Genomic DNA, 20,584 nt, shown 5'->3' on the forward strand with positions numbered 1-20,584 from the left:
GAATTCTAATAAATGCCAGAAAACGTGTTTTAAACGTGTCAAGAAGAGTTATTAATTTCAGATCTCAACTCACTCACTATTAAATTAACTGTCTAGTGCTTCTGTGAATTTCACAATGCCACATGCCCCCTTCTAAAGCACACTTAGATATTAACACAACGCTGCCATTGCGTTCTCAGATAGGAAATAAATGGTGTAAAATGGTTAGTTCATTTCACCCTCCGTAGCGTAATGCCATTTAATGTCAATAAGAAGTGTGTAAAACGTGAATATATCGTCAGCGTATATATTATGACGATTATGGATCAGCCTGTTCTTGACCAAAGGCGAAAAATCATATAAAAAAGCATTATAAATTCAGTGATAATTAATAGCAAATTTGGAATTTCAGAAAAATGGGATTGTTAGAAACACAAGGAAACAAAAAGCTATTTTTTAAAAGTAGGATCATGTAGTAAGAACATCACTGCATTCTGCTAAATCCTTGATTCAACTTAACTCCGCAAATGCTTCAAGTTGACATGTGACACCTACAAGATTCTTTGGCATTCAAAAAAATATCATGGCGACGTTTATTTAACGGCGATTAAAATGTTTTCTTTTTTTAATTTTAATATAAAAAGCGATATTTCTTTTAATAATGTTTCGCAATGATAGCTTAAAGTAACTGCATTTCTTGGGATTAGGAGCAATAATGGTCTTATGTGTCATTATCTGTAACCATTTTTTTAATGTATGCAGATTATTGGCAATATTTTACAGATAAGTTCAAGGCTGTTGTAAAATACTTGACTAAAACTAAAAATTATTCTCTGTAACAATATTTCACCTTTTCTCCAGACTTGTAGACCAGATAACTCTGTATATCACTAGTATTTACCCGTATGCAGTTTCCGAACTAGAGCAGTTCTTGAGGTGTTGAACCCACGTGATACAGTGCGCATCAAGACATACAATAAATTACCTGTAATTCTTTTCGTGTAAGCAGCAAATCTTTTACAAAAAAAAATATATATTGTTTGAGCGCAAGACTTGAAATATGTTTTTTTTTTTTTTTTGCATTTTCAAAATTGTGTTACATAACAATGTTATGGTTGAAACAGGTAGCGTTGCATACTTTATACACTTAGCAATTGATGTAGCATATCGAATAGGCAAAACCTTAAACTCGTATAGATGCTTGTATCTAGACTTACTCGAAAATATAACAATTTTTCCATGCTGCATTTATTGAAGCAATGTCTTTAAATCATCGATATTCAGTCTTAAGCATTTCTGTTAATAAATTTGTTTATTTTGTGAAAATTTTGTACGCAAAACCATTTATATGTCAGTTGCATTCTTGGTTTTCTATCAATTATCTTAAAAATTCTAAGATGATATTAATTCAACACTGCGGGATTTATTAATATTGTATTCAGCTATTAATTAGTTTTTTCAAAATTATATAACAAATTTTAAATCTGTGTAATAACATAATAACATTACTATTTTTTCATTAATTACAGATAGTTTTTAAAAGTGGAGTTATTCTTAGTTTTTAATGAACAATTATTAATCAAACATTTTTATTTTATTTTATATGCAACCACAGTTTTGGAGTAAAATTTCAGAATTTTTCACACTCGTATAGTAAATCAATTAAAAGTTTATCATCATATCGAAAAATGTAGCACCATACTTATCACGTACAGTTTTTACATGGAGTGATAAATTAATTAATTTCATAATGTGGCGTGGCATGATGGATTATTTTGCTTTGGCATTAGATCAACGAATAATAATTTTAATTTAAGTTGTCTTGGCTCCAGACACACTCGAAGTTGACACAGTAAACTAAATCATCCAGAGTATAAGAAAAATAAAAATATTTGAATCTAGACTATTTATACGCTAGCTGTTACACTTAAAATATTTAGTATAGCTCTAGACATGGACACGGCACTGTCATGATATCCACTTGATGTAACATAACATACCTACCAGAGTCGCTTTGAGGTGTGTCTGGGGTTTTATGTTTTATGTCAAGCACAATATGTGACAGTTCAGTTTGCAGTAATTTCAAATAGGAACACATTTAGAGATAAAATTAAACTAAAAAAAATGCCACATTACAAGATATTATTCATTTTGAACATTGTCATTTCAAAAATTACAGCAATTATATATATATATATATATATACATGTCTGCATCCAGTGGCGTAGCCAGGATTTGTGTATGGAGGGTGTTAAGAAGCATGGGCCCCCCAACCCGTATTAAAGGGGGGGTCCGGGGGTCCTCCCCCGGGAAAATTTGGATTTTAAGGTGTATAATAGTGCTATTTTAGCAGTTTTCAGTACTTAAATTTAAATATTGTAATGGTAAAAATTTTATTCATTTTAATATGAGATTTGTTTGAGTGATGAACAAGAAATTAATTAAAGATTTGGTGCTGGGGGGGGGGGGAACCCCTAAAACCCCCTCCTGGCTACGCCCCTGTCTGCACCTATAAAACATACTGCTACTTTAGTTAAGGGTAATAAATGTATTAAACCCAAGTATAGCTGTTTCAAATTCACAGCCATTTTATGGTATTAACCTGTGCATTTTTATTTCAGAGTTTTGAAAACTAATTTGTTAGCAAGATAATGACTTTAAAAAGGGATGAAAAACATTTTGCTATGCAAAATAACAAGGCTTTTATTTTTTTAAATGTTAGGTATGTGTTTGCATTAATCAGATTTTTACCATACAGCAGGGCATGAACCTTATATGAACACAAACAATTCTGGCAACTCATCACATACAATGCTTTAAAGTCAAACAAAAAATAACTTGGGAAATTTCACTTATTAGGCTGTATTTTTTCTTCTCAAAATAACCCAGGCTTTCAGATATTGCTCACTTAACTTTCATTGTATTAATTTAACTACTGTTAAAAAAAGTGTACATTCTTGCTTGAAATGTAGTAATGTGGCATTTTTGTCTGGGGAAAAAACCCTCTTCACCTTTCGAAGGTGTTTTGTGTCTATTATTACCAAAGCAAACCGAGTCAAAAGTGTGTTGTTTGAAATTCGTCCGATGTCGAACATTAAATGCAGCGTTATACAAAGCTGTTTCCCTCGCACAGAAAGTTAAACATGGGAAGTTGCACTGTTTCATTTGTATGTATTGTGTAAATTTTGTTAGCTTCGAATTTTATTTCCTTCTGCAAAGTTATGAAGAATGTGCTAGTCCTTTTGTGAACGATGTGTGTGTGTATATATATAGATAGGCACTTGGATAGAATGCATCTTTATGAATCAAAGTTAGAAAATGGCAATCGGGATGACTGTCGAAGGCAATCAATACAATGCAGTCAATATTATAACTATTAATCTAATTGATTTGTATAACATTCTATAAAACTTGATTTAAAAGTTTTAAGCTTTGAGTGAATCTCCAAACATAATTTATTATTAGCTTGTCAAACAAATCGAGCAATTTCAAGTATGTTTATTCGAGACGGTGCTTGTCAATTTAAATTTTTTTCCTTTGACATTTTAATTTTTCATCTTTTATTTTTGAAACAATGTTTAAAAATTATCATTTGTTTATATAATTCTTGCCATTTTCTAGTTTTATCGTGAAAGTAAAGTGTAAATTAAACTTAGATAAGTTATTCACCATCACACAAATCAATAAAAATATTTCTTACAGTGATTTAATCTGGCATTTTATTTTTCATACCCTAATTTTTTATGCATTATTTATATTAGTATTTGTTTACATCCTATTTTTTTGCAATGTTAGAGCGAAACAAACCTTTAAGTGACAAATTTGGCTTACAAAAAATGTGATGAAAGCTTCACAAAACTGAATTCTCACTAAAGAAATTTTCCTGCCATTTTAAAATGTACATAAATTAAAATTTTTCCTGTCATAACAATATAACAGTACTAAAAATTAAATTATTATTAAATGAAACAGATTGATCAATATGTGTAACACTTAAGTTGGAAGAGTTTGCAAATATCTTCATTTAGTATTTTAAGTGAGTAATTATTACCTTACGTCGTGTTAGACTATACATAGCAGAAAAATGTTAGAGGGTGATTTTATTACCAAGTCAATTTTGAGTCTCCTGTCCACATTTCTTGAATGGTTTGCTAATAGCCTGTGCCGATATTTAGTGACTGTCAAGTCGTTAAAATAAGTGTTTATTTAGTATTTTTAATACACACGTTCAAATGGTCGAACATACAAAATGAAAAAAAATATCAGTCTTATATCTTGTTACATTACACCTATTAAAATTAAACCTTCAATCCTTAAAATCCATTGAATTTTTTTTTTTTTTAGTTCATATTTTCTATCTATTTGGTCCTTGTGATTTTGTAAGCTTTTCAGTTTACTCTTTCAAAGTGCCAGCTAGACATAATTTACTTTTTTTTTAATAAAGGACGGGCACTTCGTCATAAACAGTGTGTAATCTGTTCAGTTGACCAACACTAAATTTCATATTAAAAGTACTTAGAATAAAAACAACAAAATCTTATGGTTTTTGATATACATTTATGTTGCCTCCTTATTAAAAAAAAAAAATAAGTGAATTGTTTTAACTGATGAGCTATTTTACCACGTTGGATACGCAGAACTGTTTAGAGAAGAACACAAGTTAATAGCGTGCATCGCAGCAGACAGTTCTCACAGCTCGCGCATGGCATTTGCATTTTTTTTGTGTTTGTGACTGCGAAGAGAGCAATAGGAGGGGACAAAATTTTGTTGTTAATCGCGCTCCACACTATTCGTGAGATGCTATCTTCTGTGCCTCCACCTCGCGGTCCCTTCCTAAGGCTAAACCCTTTACACAAGGCCACGGACGTGTCGATAAGCAGGGCCAGCCACGGCGACACGCAGCAATTCACTCACCAGTTTGTCTTTTTGCTTCATAATAATACATACTTAGTATATTTTATGTTACAGACGTGAACATAATGATGCAACACTCACCGTTTAAACAGTTTGGATACATAAATGGGGAACTATGGAACAAAAAAATAAAGGGCATTTAAATTCAAATTAGAAATTTTTGAAGAAAAACTTCTTTGGGCACGATGAGAGTAAAATTTCAAAGTCGAATTTTAATGCAACGTTTTTGTGAAACATTGTTGTGAAACGCTTCTGACGCGAAAAGGACAGGGAATAGATACTTAGCCAAATAGATATGAAGAGAGCACTATGCCATATATGTTGCTGGGCTCGTTTTCGTTACCCTCTTTGTGCGATGATTCGTCCCCCACCCAAAAAAAAAAAATTGAACGGAGAGAGATAGATGAACGAAAGAATAAGACAGATTTTACTCACGCGCTTGTGTGTGTATTTGTGTGTAAGTATATCTATATATATATATATAGTCAGATGAAAATTTATTGAATTTTAAATTTGCTATCAGCGCGTTCGCATTTGAGGCCTGTCCCAACTGGTCCCAAACACTCACTGCAGGAACCAACTCTTTCTTACCAACTCACAAGGTAACCACTTGCTTGCCCAGATGGGGCCTATCTACATATGAAATGAAAACATCAGAGGAAATAACTTTAAATGCTGAACTTTTTAGAAGGTGGCAAAACATTAATAAGACAAAACAAAAGAAAGTTCTATTAATTTAAACAATTTTAAATATCAAACACATGTTGGGAAAAAAAACCTTCCATAATTTTTGACAAATATTTACGTTTTAATGAGGTAATTTTTATCATATTGTGACCAGTATTACTGATCACGCACATAAAACAACTGTTAAGGTTAATTTTTAAGCTTAGTTTTATAGCAAATTATTTTATGTATTTGCCACAAAATTAATTTAATAATGATATTGTTCTCTGAGAATATCATGTTGGTAACATTATCGCCGTATTAACGAGAACATTCTATGGACTCTGAGATTTAAATGTTTATTTTTTAGTAAAGTTCAAGTTATTTTTTGATGGTACCAGTTTTAAGTATAACCACCACTAAATTATACTTTAACTTTTTATTTGTGTCATTTCAACTATTACTATAGCTAGGTCCTTCTTAAATTTTCTGCTTTTGTAATGTAAGGCTCAACGATCTTAAAATTTGTGTAGCAGTCCAGATATGTGAGGAGTTGAGTTAGAAATATTTTTTAATGAATTTCTTTTACAATGTTTGAGCCTCCGCGGACAAATAAGACTGATTGTTACCGGTGCCGGTAACTTTCTTCATTGTTTCGTTAGCTTCTTTGAAGAAGTATTTATTTTTCTTTTTAATTAGAAAATATCCATTTTTATTGATTTTGGCCATTTTTTTTTTTAAGTAATTTCGTTAGGATGCTGAAATGAAACTGAATTCGTTTGATAAACGGACGCCAAGTGTTGATTTTTTTTTAAATTTTCCTAACCTAACTAAAACTAAGTGTATTTTGGAGGGTCCGGGTTAGGGAGGGACCTAGGTGCGTCTCAGGCCGAAGCCTATACGCCTAGTCATACTGGGATTAGCCATGGAGGGAGAGGGTCGCATGCATCATGTGCTAGGAGGGGATTGGCCAGCCATGGCAGCGATTGGCGCCATGACTAACTCCCCTCACTCTTAAATCTAGACTATAACTAGAGATAGGTTGGGCCCAGGTAAAACCTGCATAGACACAGGGAAAACCCTGGGCACATTCATGCGGGATGCAAATTGGCATGCATTACGTGTAGGAATTTACAGGAGACAGAGGATGGTCTGGATGAAGTGTTGGACAGAGTAGAAAAGAGTCTACCATGCGGGGGTTGGGCACTTGGACTCGTGGTCCGCATTGCTGATTGTCCAGTACTGGATTTAGTGACCAGGGACGCAAGCGCTCCTGGTGGTGAGTGGTTGCACTGACCACTCACTCCGCCTTTAGTGTAGAGTGGGTATTGGGTGCTCCGAGCAATCCCGAGGACGGTCGAAGGTGCACGACGATGACGTGGCGGAGTGACGCGCAGAGCGGTGGCGCGCGAGCCTGTGAGACGGGACTTGCGAGCCAGCGACGACGACAGCAACATGGGCCGGCGAGAAGGTGTGGCGGCGACCGCGACCCTCGTGGACGACCAGCTGGGCCCCAGTCAACGCATGTAAAGTAAGGAGTCGACGCACATGCACCTTGTTGCCAGAACAGGCGAAGGGCGGGCCCGTGTCTTACTAGTTTTTGAACTGGACGTACTTTTTTTTGGATGCTTTTTACGAGAGGTGCAACATTACTCACTTAGACCGTGATTGCTCGATACAGACAGCAGGCAAACGAGTTCATGCATAATACAGTAAAAGTGCGCGCACAGGAACTATAGAGACTCAAGGACCTTTCATATAATATTATGTTTAATATTTTGTTTGGCCAATCAAGTGAATTAAATGTAAAATGTAAATATAGAGATATAGTTTAATGTTCTTAGGGGTTAGGTTGAATCATGCTACTCAGTAACAGCCATGACATAATTAAAGATTTTAAATCCTGCTCTTACATTGTTTGGTTTTAAAGCCTCTCACACTTGCGGAATAACTATATTTTGTACAGTCGCGTGCGGTGGGATCGTGCTACCCGCGCGAAGTGTGACCCTCCTTGGGGCGAGAGTGTGAGGACAGATTGTTGACCGCGGTGTTGCTGGAGTAAGGCAACATGGCGGTAACATGCTCCTGGTAAAACGCGGGGACTGTCACTGTCTGTTGTCCCGACGGGGGACAGTGACAATAGTATTAACAAAAATAATATCTCAAAAATTTAATTGTACCTTAAAATAATTCATCTCAAAGTTTCCTTTATAACAAACATTTTGAGGTTAAAGTGATAATATATTCAAGCTTGAGAAATAAAATATACAGTTAAATAAGTAATTTTAAGGCTTTGGAAGGTAATTGTCTCGCAGGATAGTATTTCTCAGCTCTACTAAGGCATAGTAATCAACTGAGCAATAAATATTTTTGTTTGAGTGCCTCATGATTAAAGTACTGATTTTGTAATAAACCAATTAATATATCTCTCAATATATATCAAGTCTCAAATAAAAAAGGTTCATGGAGGATTTATGTCTATAGAATAACTGAAAACTCACAGGGGAAAACCAACAGAAGTTTTGTAGACACATGTTCTGGAATTATATTTGTGACGTGACAACGTATAATAAATCGATGAACGCCGGCTGCACGTACGAAAAAGGATGACTCATTGTCCCATTACGCACAATGTCCCGTTACGCTCATTGTACGCTTGCGCCGCATCTATCTCTCTTCCACTCGATTGGAACAACCATCGATTAGACTTTTTCGAGGCACATTAAACTTGAAACACTCCCATTCGGACCTACTTTTCCTATCATCGTCCTATCCTTAACAGTAAAACACAGATTGTAAGAAGTTAAATAGCAAACATGTATAAAAGTTATAGTTAAAATAATCTCTTCGTTAAAGTAATAAACATATTTGAATTAATGAGTTCAAATAAAAGCAAAATCATCAATTAAATTGTAGATTTCATTTCACTCCTTTTTATCCATACAAAATAGTGATAATTCAATAAAAATTATTCAATTTTATTCATAAAAGTAAGCAATCATTTCATCAATGCTTTGTTATGACGTTGTCACGTTCAACTATCGTCCGTAAACCAACTTTACAGACAACCAATTTTTTTAATTGTATTTTTTTATATCTAAATAGGTTATAGGCTTATGAATACGGTATGTATAATTTGTATTTTCAGTTTCAGTCAAATATCGAAAAAATGGTAAATAGTTTCCATGAAATTCACTAATATGTTATTCTTGCTTATTTTCTTATCGCTTGTTTATTTGCTTCGCGGGTAAGATCTATTATTATGAAACAAATTAAACCCCATTTTACCCCCTTTACATTCGAATTGCAAAAATGACGGGGAAAAATACTACGCAACTAAGTTGGCTTTTTATTTTCCGCTCAGTTTTTTTACTTTCCGTTTGCAATATTTGTAAATATTATTTATTACTACAAAAAATTACACATCGTTTAACGTGACACATTATGCAAATAATTCGTGCTCATTTTCTTATCTACCGCTCGAAAATCTTCAAAAGTATTATTTTTTTTAAACAAATGTACCATTTTTCACCTTCTTTGTGACAAAATTTCGAAACTCAAAATGTAAATAATCAGTTTCTTACTTCCCACTTGATTTGCTTGAAAAATAAGTTTTGATACTATATATATATATATATATATATATATATATATATATATAGTATCAAAACTTATTTTTCAAGCAAATCAAGTGGGAAGTAAGAAACTGATTATTTACATTTTGAGTTTCGAAATTTTGTCACAAAGAAGGTGAAAAATGGTACATTTGTTTAAAAAAAATAATACTTTTGAAGATTTTCGAGCGGTAGATAAGAAAATGAGCACGAATTATTTGCATAATGTGTCACGTTAAAGATATATATATATATATATATATATATATATATATATATATCATTTCTCAAATTGTTTTTTTTTTTTTTTTTGGCAATGTCATATCTCCCTTAATTCATCAAAATTAAATATTCAAACATCATTTTAAAGCTTATGTTCCCCGCTATTGAAGAAAAGTAAACACATTTTAATATAATTAAAATAGTATAAATATTAGTTTAAAGTTAATGATTTCGTTAAAACAATTAAAAATACTTTTTATAAAAAGCATATTTTCGTTATGAATGCCACCTGTTGATGTGATTTATCTAATATATACCGTCGTTTGTCCTGAAGTTGTTTGTCCTAAAAGCCTTTGTCCCAAAGTCGTTTGTCCTAAAGTCGTTTATCCTAATTGTTGGACAAATGACGGAAATTGAGTTTTGGGACAAACGATTTTAAGACAAACGACTCCCGTTTTTTACGTTGCCTAAGAACGAGCTTCTACGCAAACGTAAACGTAAGCACAAGCATTTCAAACACCAGTTACTTTCGTAACACATTTGTCACACAACCCATGGTCATGTACTGCGAAGCGTATGAGAAATCCATAGAGTGTATCTTCTGTGTACTCGTATTCTTCCTGGGACGAGTGCCTCGTAAGACCGTAACTAATTGTAATCGCAGTGTGTGCAACTTGGAAAATCACATAACTGGCCTCATTTACATTAATGCTTTTGTGTGGTGAGTCGATTGCAACATACCGACTTTCATCATACGCAAACATAACACCTGTTTAGTTACATACGTATCTTTAAGTATGGCTAAAATTTATCCTGAAAACATCAAAGTCCAATCCAGGGTAATTAATAGCCGCCCAATGCCTCCAACCACCGACAAGCTCTACGACAGCAGCCACTATCAGAAGTACGTACTTCGTCCAAGTCCATATACGTAATATCGTACACGTATAGTCCCAAGTCGTGCTGCCTGACTACAAAAGCTTAAAGTCCGAACGTGAATTCGAATAATTTCCCACTCATCCTGGAGCGATCCCTTGTGAATATTTTCTATCACCTCCAGAACTCGGCGTAATATTATATCACCAAACTTAACTTAGTTTGTGACGGTCATGCCAATCCTGAAGTTCCAACGATGTGGGGCAGCATGACGTCACACGGCGAGTCGGAGCATCGGGGCAGCATCTGCACGATCTTCTTCCGGTGGGCGACTGCGACTGCTCTTCCAATTCAGGCCCTTATATACTTGTCTTGAGCAGCAAGGACCTCTACCGGACCACGGGTTCACTGGGTGATTGAGGGGTCCCAGTGTGGTGTGGTAAAACAGGCAGTGCTGATATAGTCTAAGAGCTTAGGACGCAGCCAATTGGTTAGCTGAGCGAGGCGGGGGGTGAAGGTGGTGTCTATGCTGGGATGGGTAGCCTCAGCCTCTGGACATAGCTGGATCTCTAACACTTCTCCTGCTTCGCGTATACGGCGTATTCCGTACCCACGCCCGTGGGGGCCCCAGGTCGGTAGGGCTTATGCTAAGAGGGCTGGGTTAACAAACCAAAAGGGAGAGAAATCTCTTGTTCAGCCAATACAACACTGTCTTGAGCAACTATCGAGACGGCCCAGAACATTCTCCTATAAACTTCTGGTTGCTCGCGACAATGTCGGACTTCCAATTACATCATATCCGCTGTTGATATTGGAGGCTTTTTTTTTTTAACCGTTGTACTTTTTTTTGGGTGCGCGCCGGGTTGCCTACACCACAGGCTTCGGCGTCGCTAAAGCTGGCACTAGCGACACAGTAGGGAACACATCCAAGCAAGTTAGGGGGATTAACTTCACACCATAACTCCACCATTACCACTACACGCCATATCCGATTAGTAGTGGCGACTCACTTCCCCCTTCCTCTTCCCCAGCACTTTCCCATTGATCCCGGAGATTCTCTACATCTCTAAAGGGTTTGGTACGTTCCCAAAACCCCGTCTGCGTCAAATGGAGTAATTAGGACGCTATTTTTTTCTCGGAGCTTCGAGTGTTAAGTCAGAGATTCTGTTGACGGGTCACTTCGGAAGGATATGGGAAACTTCCTGGGCAGGACTTCGCACGCACATAAGCGGAGTGACTGGCCTGCGAGGACAGTGAAGTGAAGAAGGTGAGTGACCCCTTGGTGGGCGACGGGCTTCGTGTGCGGAGACTGGTGCACCCGGGTGTTGTGTGCGCGGCGGACGAGTGGGCAGCGCGAGGCAGCGAGTTGGGACCGAGGTGCGAGCTGAGAGACGAGCAGTAGAGAGAGCCACTGTCGAGCCGAGCGCCAGCAGGGAGTAAATTGAGGACTTAATAAAAAAAAAGCGTTTCGTTTGTGTACAGTTAATTAAATTGTTTAATACTTAATGAATAAGCTGTTTTCCCACCCGTAACAATACAAAGACGAGAAGATAGCTCGCCACACGCGTCACGCAACCACTCGCCTTCTAGCGCTGCTCACGACTCGCCGAGCGAGTGCAGTGACCGCTAGTCTCAGAGATGCTCCAACAACTCATTGCCAGACTGGCTGCAAAAAAGACACGAACCCACTTGCCAGCTGACCACCACTCCTAACGTATCCTCGAGATAATAATTTATGTGTATATTTATTTACACCCATTATTTATAAGTTTTACATGTTATTTCACGTAACTCTTGTACAGCAACCTTGTTTTTGGAAAGTACTGGAAAGATAACGAAGCTCGCTTGATGTTAAAGAGAACGAACGCAATGTTAAATATCTTTGTCGTCATGTTTTTTTCAACACAATTACCTTTTATTTGGCTTAAAAAACTATATGTATTTTTGAAGTTGTGATTATGTTTTGTTAAGTCTATTAAAGTTTACAAAATATATCCAGGATAGTTTCACTCACTTATATAACGTTTAATTTGCCACATCAATGTTTACCTACGTCCTACGATGTTCACGAAAGCGAATATATGCAGGTGCATTTCGCCAAACGCATGTGCACATTGGAATTTTTACCAGTTTAATTTGCATTCTGTTAGGTGTACAAATTTCATTGCATCTCCACCGCACACTAAAATTTCACCCTAAATGCTTCTAAAGAAGTATAATTTCAGTAATATTTTGCGAGAATCCTTTAGACTCTTGTAGAACCATTCACAAATACAGTATGTCCATAAAATATTGTCCCAGTTATAAATTTTAGTAGTATCAACTGTAAGCATTGTAAAGTTTTGGTTTAAGATCACAACTGAAGAGTAACTCAAAAGGTTTTAGATAAGCGCATGCGCGAGTACTGCTTTGTTGTATTTTCGCTTGGAGTGCTACCTACACAAAATGGCGACTCCTGTTTTGCGATTTTCTAAGAGTGAATCTGTAATTTCAGTTCTCCCCATTGGAATCTCTTTGAACGTGAGTGGTTAAACGTCGAAGTCACTGCCCGTACAATTGGTCGTAATGCTCGAGACGACAAAGCTCTATTTCGCTGACCTCCACGTTCACCTGACATAAATCCATGCGATTTTTTTTTCTTTCGAGACCATCCACTCTGGTTGTAGTTAATTCTAACTTATCTTTGATAACAAACAAGGCCTGAAAGCATATGCTGACCTAAGTAAAGGAAACACAGTAGTGTGCTGAAATCCCAGACATTACTCACAGAAGTTACGAAGTGAAATTTACAAAGAGCTGGTACCATTATGTTTAATTAAGCTGTTGGCCAACAGCAGTGACATAAAGTCTTTATTTTTATATTATTAACTTATCTAAATACATTGGTTCTCATGGGTGCTAGAATGTCCTACTTCTTAGTTTCCCTAGTTTGTCGTATAAAATTGTCTCCTTCTCAGCTGTAAAATTTCTGATGGAAAAACACCGCAGTGAAGGACGACCAAGCTGGCAGGCGACACCAAAATGAGGAGCTGTCCGACTTATGCTGTGAGAGCTCCTGAATCGGTGGACGCGTAAGACCGCCGTTCTTTCCAAGGGGATGAGATCGGAGGGGTACAGTTGGACCCACACAACGCAGAGACACACCAAGCGTAGTGAGTCCAGACGACGGGAAAGAAAAGGGAAAGAGGCCAAAAGACGCAAGGAAGGCTAAAATAAAATTTAAAAAAAAAAGCATATCACTTCCCATTTGGTGGGTAGTACTGAATATAAGATCAAGTTAGTGCGGCTGAGGCAGACGTGCGCAGGATCGAAATGAAGTAATCCTGTGGAGAGGCATTGCTAAAACGTTACGAGACAGAAAAGCAAATAAGACAACAAGGGAATAGTATTCCCATGAGAAAGCGACTACATCTCGCCACAAGCTGTGATCGGCCTCTATCTGTGCACAACCATGAATTCCGAGTCGTGGGGCGAGAGTCTGTGACTAGTTCGTTCACGCACTGGAATGTAACAGCCGCGATCCAGCTGGTGCTCGTATAGTTCAGGTGCCATCCATGGAGCAGAAGGGGGAGGGCAAGGGAAAAGGGCGGAGCTATGCCAAGGAGGTGGGAGGAGATATTAACCTCTGATTGGCCTTAGGTCCTTAGGTAAAAAAAAGAGACCTGGGCCGCGCTGCCCAATGGTTCTCAAGACTGCCGGTAGATGGCATGCATGGGCGCTAAGACTAACAACCGGCCTGTGGATGGCTCTGGCTGCAGTCACCACCTGGAGGGAAGGGGAAGAACTATCTCTGTCTTAGTAATACAGACGACAGTCAGGTCGCGCATGAGGGGCACTAATAGCGTGCTTGGGGGCGTGGCTTTGTTTCACCAGCAGGAGAACTGGATTTAGAGACAGTCAACGGGTCAATGCTTTGGACACCTGATTCTAAGAACAGCAGCGAAAAACAGGGTGGGCAAGAGGGTGCTAGAGGAATAGTTGGCGTAGTGGGAACTTGACAAACTTAGCCTCTTCGACGTGCTCTGGTGGTGGCGAAACGAAAAGGATCTCCAGGCCTGACCAGAGTTGCCTAGTTCAGACGACATCTTAGGAGGCTCGTGCTCCAGTAGGGGCTGACGGGAGCAGTAACTCCGAGGAGTCTCGCCCGCAGTCACGGTGAGAGGGAGGAATTACATCCAAGCCGTGAGATCAGGAGCGAAGAGAAAAGGACGAGCCTTGCTGAATAAACTTAAGACTGCTTGGTCATCAGTGCGCGGCGGTGGTAAACACACATGGAAACCAGTCCGGCAAAGTTTTAGTTGGAGAGTACAGTAAGGACAATAATTTTTAATTAACTAGATCCATCAGATTAAAACAGATATAAAAATTATGTAAAATGGTAAATGTTGCCAAGTGGTCACTGAATCGTGGCAAACTTTGTGGCTTTATAAAAGATCGTGTCTACCTTCCGCTGCTACCTAATGATTAACCAGAGTTGAGACACTGAATTGAAGAGGCTATATTGCTTACATTACTCTGGACAAGATAACCAAAGTGAGGGAAGAATTTGAATTTATGATTGATGTGTGCTCATATTTGACATTTTTTAAAGGAAAATTAGGTTAGTTTACTTTCAATTTTATGTATTATTTTTGTAAATATTATACATTTGTATAATATACCATGAAACTGGGATATTATTTTATGGTCACCATGTACTTATATATGTACTAATCTAAAATCTGACCTCCGGCATGCCAGTAAGTCTACTCCCATGTTGCGTTCTTTCCCCGAGTCGGACTTGCTGTCTGAGCGGCTAGATCTTCTGACTGGTGAGCCGAGGAACCTGCAGTCGACTCCTGGTTTGGGAGTTCTTCTGTCGTGGATCAGTTCCTTCCCGGGTTCAGGACTGGTTGTAGTTTTACCCCTGCACCTCCGAAATGAAGAACCATCGCAGTGCCTTCCCCTGTCTCGCCACGGTCGTCTACGCGTGGTGATGGACGAGTATTAAAACTAGTCTTTGGACAGTGATTACGTCATTGTATTCCTCATTTTATCACAAAATCCTGAATATCTGAGAATAATGAAATCTTTAATAGAGCAAAGAACGATTTTATTAAATACCATAGCATGTCTAATGCTTAGACTTCAGTAAAGAATAAATGCACCATCTGTTGCCCAGATTGATATTACCCAGCTTGTTAACAGTAAAAATGTTATTTTTTAAACCACCTTTAATTAAAATATTTTGAAATATATATTGCGTGAATATTAATTGTATTAATAAACTTTATCAAGTGCATGTATATAAGTGAGGTTATTTGCATTTGTAGTTATTATTTGATAAATAATAAATATTATTTATTTAGAATAAACTTTCAGCACATTTGTTTATTTACATTTTAACTAAAATTTATCCCGATTACTTACTAACATAATTAATTTTATACACTAGTTTATTATAATATTTAATACTGAGTATTTCTGAATTTTTAAAATTTTTATTGAATTTATACCAACTCTATTTATAATATCACACCAATCCTTTTTATTTTATTTCTATTAATTATTTGAATGCTAAATTAAAGTTATTGTTGTTTTACGCCAAGTATGTAAAACTTCTAGTGAGCGTATTTAAATACTCGCACATATATATTTTTAATTGTAATAAATGTTTGTTTATCTAGGACCATAAAATATTTTATACTGGCAGTAATTTTATATTCGTAGTTATTCTTGAAATAAAAGGTCAAATATTTCAATTATTATAAACAATTTCACAGGAGAAATTATATGTAGCAGTCGGTCACTATTATTAAGATATAATTCTTAAAATTACATGTTTCGTTAAAATAAACATTTTTTAGTATAAAAACAGATAAATATATGTTGGCAAAGACGTTCAAACCAAGATGGTGTTTTAAGTTATTCTCTTTAGAAGTAAAAAATTAATATTATCAGATGATGCTCTTGATGAAGTCTAATAAGGAAATGTATTTCCAAAATACTTATTTCAATTTTTATTTACATAATACAATTCTACAGATATAAATTATTTACTACACATACGTTTGTGTCTTAGCTTTATGTGCTCTATGGTGTATATCTGGCAACACAGCGCATCGAAGCAACGTCAGCGCTAATGGTAGAAATCGTACATTGGAAAAAGAGACTTACTGCCCTTTAGAGTGAACATTGCAAACTAAGGATGATAAATGCTGTCGCTGTAGTACCCGTCGTTGACGGGTTATGTATCCGTGTCGTCCAAAGCGTTGTGAAGCACTCAGCTCTGTGTATACGTATATCACAATGCAAATATACAGCTATCCAGCACTAAGCCAATTGTTTTTTTTTAATATTTGGCCGTTATTATTCAATTAACATAAAATAATAATGAAAAAGTATTTTTTTTTAATTTTAACACATAGGCCTACAGTAGGCTAAACCCTATCGTTATCGCTTTTGCGGTCCGTGTCGTTAGTTGTTATCTTTGTGAGTGGACTTTACTGTTTCACTACGGGATGGAAACAACATAAATTTTTAATCCATTTTGTGGGTGGGATTTATTTCATAAATTTATCGAGATCGGTTGAATAGTAAAGACATAAGTATTTGAGAAATATCACAAATTTCACAATATAGCAATATGTTGTAAGGCAGTAAATTTGTTGTACTACTAACCCTAGGTGAGTAGGCCTACATCTACTTGATGTGTCATTTCCCAGAGTCGCTAACTTGTCGACTCAGTGGCTAAGTAAAGACGATGCTAAAAAGCATAAATTTTATTTACGAATCTAAATGCGTGGCCATATTCAACTCCCGACATAGTAAAATATTGGACCTACAATACATCCCGAATAAAAATAAGTACATAACTTTGGTCGAAATTGCTTCCGAATGTTGGTATACACAACTGAAGTAGAGGCGGAAACAGTGGTTTATTGGAGAAAAAAAATATTAATTGTAAATCTTAGTGTTATAATTGTGTTTGGATAAATCAAATTTTATAACAACCACAAAAAAAATTGACGTGGAAAAATATTTGCATTGTATTTCAAGTAAACATGATGTTTTGTGACACGAAAATATAATGTGATGTTTGAGTGCGGAATATCAATCCAGATGTCAAAGATAACTTTCATTATATTTTGAAATACGTTCTTCAAAATACCTCCATATACGAGTAACTCACCTAACAATCAGCATTCCTGATTCGTAGCAGATCTAGCACTCTGGGTGATATTCGTGTGGCGACCTGCCAGGCGTGGAAGTTTGTAGTTCTAAATTTGATACCAGCATTTCTCGAAAGTGGTTGGGTAAATTGTAACTAGATATGACAATCCTTGTTATTTTTGGTCTACCTAACATTATCCGTTCCCTTAGCTTTACATTGTAAATACTTTCTCACTATATTATTTGTTGTAGATCTATTTTTCCAGCTCCAATCTCAAAGAGTAAATCAGTCTTGGGAAGAACTTTTGACCATAAGTCACTATTGTTTCTGACTTACCATGCGAGTACACACAACTATTAAACCCGTAGAACAAAAATTTGCAGCCACTATTGTACTTCGAAATAAAAGGATGATATACAAACGAGATTTCAACTCCGTTTATTAGATGGCGTGTTCGTTACTAGCTCCTGTTCTGCAGACGGTTTTGACATAACAGAGGCTCTTGGAAGCGACGTGCTCTGATAATCTGCAAACATAATTGATTAAGCTGTTAATTAGAGAGACGCCAGTGTCAGAGGCCAAGTTAATTATCACGCTATCATCCAAAGCCAGAGGTAGATGAATACATACTTGAATAGCAGTTGAGGGGCCACAAGGATAGACGAGCTTAGTTTAGTAAATATCTTTGTACTAAATATAATTAAATATAAGTGCATAAACAAACATCATTCAGCGACAAATGACTGATAATCACTGGTCATGATTATATTTTTTAATTATAATTAAAAACAAGCAAACATTTTACATTTTAAACTAGACTTCTAAGTTACATTCACCATTCATATTTAAATTAAAATCCCTAAGAATAAACCTTCATAATGGACTTCACGATTTTCTAAGTGTATTTAAACAAAATTATAAATTTTAAATAACCTAATTTCATATTATACCTTCAAAATTATTTAAATATTTTTTTTTTTAAATATAACAAATCAATTTGCATCCATAAATAGAGATTAAATGCAATAAAAATCTAAAGAAAGTTTTTGATTACATAAAAGTATTTCTTTCGAAAATCTTGTAAAGCCTATCTAGCTTAGGAGCATTTGGATTGGAGGCCAGAACCTGGCATGGACTGGGGTTTACGTGAATGGAGCAGATTAGGTATGCAAGGTAAATGGTATCAGGTACACAGACAATTTATTCAAACATCAAATCATAACATTAGGTTACTGATGAGTTTAAGTGAATACAATTTAGGCAAGTCTAAATACAAAAATCAAAAACAATGATTATAAACAAAACGGGCTTGTTTACAACAAGCTTCGAAGGTAAGCCGGCTACACCGTCAGCGATCCCATCATACAACGCGCAGTTGACGCGAAGCAAAAGCAGTGCCAAGTATGCAGTTAAATTCAGACATTTTACGTTTTACAAACTACTGCAAGGTACAGTTACAATTAAACAATTAAAGAAAGAAGTTACATTAATTACGTTGTACAAAACTACTGCGAAGTGCAGTTACAATTTAAGAAATACGTTACATTATTTACATTTTTCATAACTAATGCAAAGTGCAGTTACAATTACAGAAATACGTTACATTATTAAGAAATAATCAAATACGTGCGACGACGTCTCAGGGGGAGACAGTTACCAATAAAAATGAAGATGACAGTGAAGTTACGTTAATGCATTAATCCAAACTAAACAATTTTCAAGGTGGCGGCCGAAAAGGAATTTAGACAAACCAATTCAAGAATAAATGACTCTACATTAAGGTAAGGGCCACCGCCTCACACACAACTCAAACCAACTTATATTTTCCCCTGAGGTCGCACACCCACGTAGTTCAATCTGAACCTAACGGACTACATGCTAGTAGATTACAACAGATCAGCTACTGCTGACAACCGAGCCTGACTAAAACCAGAAGCAAGAAAGAGGCTCCTGAAATGGTTGCAGCTCAATTTATAAGATCACGCCGCAGCGCGCCCATGCGCCAATCAAGGGGGGGGGGGGGGGTGAACGAGTAGACATAGGACAACCACTAGGAGGGGGGGGGGGAAAGGAGGGAGAAGGAGGAGGGGAGGGGAGTGCCGGAGGCCGATGCGGCGCGCGCAGTTCAAACCGCTACAATCTGAAAAATCTAAATTTAGTTTCTCATTATATAAATTACGCTCACAAGAAGAATTACATGTGCACATGGAAACCGAGCTGACAACTATGCATAACAATTTTACTTTCAAGGCGGCCGCCCAAGGCGTCGCACGAGCTCAAACCACGAGGTCGCTAAGGGCGACACTGGCCCGCGCACCACGCGTCTCATCGCCTCTACGCGCCAGGAACACGGGCTGGCCTGCAGTATTCCCGTGTGCTGCTTTCAAGCGGCGACCCTGTTTTTTCATGATGGGATATTCAAGGTTAAGCTTCCACGCACATACCTATCCTGCTTAAAAAGCTGTGTGACATAATTTTCATGCTTAAAAAATGCCAGTGAAATCACCCGTTTTAATGTATTTTTCACCGACAATTTTTTTTTTTCAAGATTGTGCGTTTTTTTTCGTCATTTTATAACTGCATCCACTTAAGATTAGTTAGTTTCAGAAACTTTCCCCGTGAAGTGTTCCAAACGTAGGGACGGAACTTCGCCATCCATCGCATCGGGAAAGAAGTGCTAATGAAGACACCGGGCGAGTGTTTGACGAGGAAGTGGCGGTAAATGATCCTGCCCCGCCGCTGTTGCCTGGCCGGGGGACTAATGGGAGCGATGATGTATCGCCCCACCGCGGCGGAGGGCGGGGCAATTAAGAGCAGGGAGTTCTGGGCGGGCGGCCAGCGAGAGAGTGCGCGAGTGGCGCGGCCTCTGTTAGGAGGCAGAGTGGCGCATTGTGGCGACACGCGTGCGCGCGACGGATTTATGGCGGCGCTTCAACCCCCCCTTCCTCTCCCTGAACACCCACTATACTCTCCTTCTTGGTTGGACGGCACAATGGCTGCTGACGGCGGGTGTCGCGCTCCTGGCCCGCGGCCGACCACAGAGATGCCTCTGTCTCCATAACCCCGCCCATCCGCGCTGTCACATTCCTCCTCGAGTCATTTCGCGCGAAGTTTCAACAATCTGATCCATGCAAAAAAATTGCTGTTGTGCTCAGAGAAA

This window comes from Bacillus rossius, chromosome 10, assembly GCF_032445375.1.
Source record: "Bacillus rossius redtenbacheri isolate Brsri chromosome 10, Brsri_v3, whole genome shotgun sequence".
Lineage (NCBI taxonomy): Eukaryota > Metazoa > Arthropoda > Insecta > Phasmatodea > Bacillidae > Bacillus > Bacillus rossius.